Genomic DNA, 2,623 nt, shown 5'->3' on the forward strand with positions numbered 1-2,623 from the left:
TCGTAGTTCGATACCCTGAACTCTAGATCTGCAATCTTCGCCTCGGTATCTCTCTTGCTCCTCATCCGACTCCTGTACGTGTGGATGTCCTCCTTGAACCCAATCTTCCAAGGAATCACCCCTTTCCCTCGTGTTCGTCCTGGATGCTCTGGAGTCTGCAGGGCGAGTGACAGCTCGTCCCTCTCTCTGTCCGGTCGGAACGTGCCCTGAGAAGAGGCTTCCACTGCGTCTGTTAGTCGACGCACAGCCTCTCGTATCTGATCGCCGAAGACCAGTGAGCCATCAGCTGGGTTGAGCGTTCCACCGTGAGCATAGTACCAGAATTTCGATCATTCCGGCCAATTAGCGGTGGCCGGTTCGATACCCCTCTCAAGCAAGCTAGCCTCCATCTCCTCCTACTTCGGCATCGCGATGCTATAGCCGCCTGACCCCAAGTGGTGATGGAACTTCTTCTTGGCGGCATTTTCTTTGTTTCTTTCCATCATCGGCTGCCCTTGTTCACCTGTCTTATATGCAACGAACTCGTCCCAGTGATCCCTTAGCTTTGGGAATGTGTCGAAGTTCGGTGTCTGCCCCTTCAGGATATATTTCTGGTACAGATCTCCCTTGAAGCTCTGAAACTGTTCTGCCATTTTCTTCAGAGTCCACCTTTTCACTTTGTCTTCTGTACCCGCGGGAAGGGTGAATGTCTCGAGCATTGTGGTCCACAGCATCTCTTTCTCCGAATCTGGGACAAAGATCTCATGATCTCCGCGTGCCCTTGTTCTTCAACAGTACACCGTACTGACAGGCACGTTATCCTGCACAACCCAACGCTGTGACGTACATAGTTCTTGGCGGCTTCTGCCGGGGCACTAGGTCGTCCATCTTCTTCCACTTCCGTTATGATGTGCCAATCCTCAAGCTTCTTCGCCGCACCTCGTTGCCCGCGTGCCCTCTTCTGTCCAACGGAGGGTTGACTTCCACTAGCCTCCTCCTCCTGGTTCCCCTCCACATCCCTTTCCACGTGCCCCTCCTGGTTCCCCTCCGCATCCCTCTCCACGTTCCCTTCCTCGTTCAAATACTGGTTTGGATCCTCATTCCCCTCTTCTTCGTTCCAGTACTTGCTGCTTCCTTCCGCGATTGTATCGTACAATATCTGTTCCTCATCGCGATCAGCCATCTGTTCATACAGGAAACATCTGCTAAGTCATGAGACATTTATGTTTTAACAATCTTATATTAAAACTCAAATAATCTTATATGCTAAGACTAGAATAGTCATGTATGCTAAGTGTAACTGTCGTATATTAGAACCCTACACAATCTTAGAAGCTAAGTCTAATTACAAATCTAATAATCTTATACTAAAACTCAAATAGTGATATATGCTAAGTCTAGGTAACGTATATTATAGGACCCTAGCTAGTCAATAATTATATACTAAGTCTAATTACAAATATAATAATCTTATATTAAAACTCAAATAATCTTATATGCTAAGACTGTCGTATATTAGAACCCTACACAATCTTACATGCTAAGTCTAGTTACAAATCTAATAATCTTAATTGCATTACAAATATAACAATCATATAAATAATTACGTCACTTGCCTGCGCGAATTCCTTCGAGGGCTAGCTCTACCACTCCATCTTGAGGGACTACTCCGACAACGTCTTTTCTGCAAGATACAAAAAGATGTATTAGGATAAACGCGAAGTAACATATATTGCATTTGACGTTCACGTTTCGTTCACGATATCGTTCAAGTTCGCGTTCTCGTTAAGGTCACGTTTCATTCACCTACGTTTGTTCGTTCACGTTCATTCACCTGCCTATAATTGCATTTCACGTTCACGTTCGTTCGCTCGTTCACGTTATTGTTCACGTTCGTTTGCTCGTTCTCATTCACGTTCATTGGCTCGTTCACGTTCGTTCGCTCGTTCTTGTTCACGTTCATTCACCTTGTTCTCGTTCACGTTCGTTCGCTCGTTCACGTTCTCGGTGTGGCGGCAGCAGAGCGGCGGTGCCGCGGCGCGGCGGCGGCGTGGTGCCGCGCGCGGCATCGGGCCGGCGCGTGGCACGGTGCCGTCGTGGTGCTACGCCCGGTGGCGGCGTTTCGCGGCGGTGGCGTTGCGCGATGGCGGCGTGGCGGCGCGCCGCCGGTGGCGCGTGGCGCGGCGGTGGCGTGGCGGCGCAGCGCCGGTGCCGTGCCGTGGCGGCGTCGTGGCGTCTCGTGGCGCGGCGTCGTCGTGGCGCGGCATCGTGTCGTGACGAGGTCGGCGTCGGCGTCTGAAACTCGGCGGCGGGAGGCGGCGGCGGCTCTCACCCCAGAGATGCGGCGGCGGCGGAGGAGGCGGCGACGACGACGAGCGCGAGACGACGGCGAGATACGGTGGCGGCGTCGGCGCGGGGATGCCCTTGGCAGTGGCGGCGAAGGAGAAGCCGAGAGAGATCGATCGGGCGAAAACTTCTAAGTGTTGGTGGAGAAGATGAGGGCGCGCATCGGGAATATATATACCCCTAGATCTTTAGTCCCGGTTGATGAGAACAACCGGGAGTAAAGATATCTTTAGTCCCGGTTGTTCTCATCAACCGGGACTAAAGAACTTTTCCCGCTATTTCCAAATTCTTTTTAAAC

This window comes from Oryza sativa, chromosome 4, assembly GCF_034140825.1.
Source record: "Oryza sativa Japonica Group chromosome 4, ASM3414082v1".
Taxonomy (NCBI): Eukaryota; Viridiplantae; Streptophyta; class Magnoliopsida; order Poales; family Poaceae; genus Oryza; species Oryza sativa.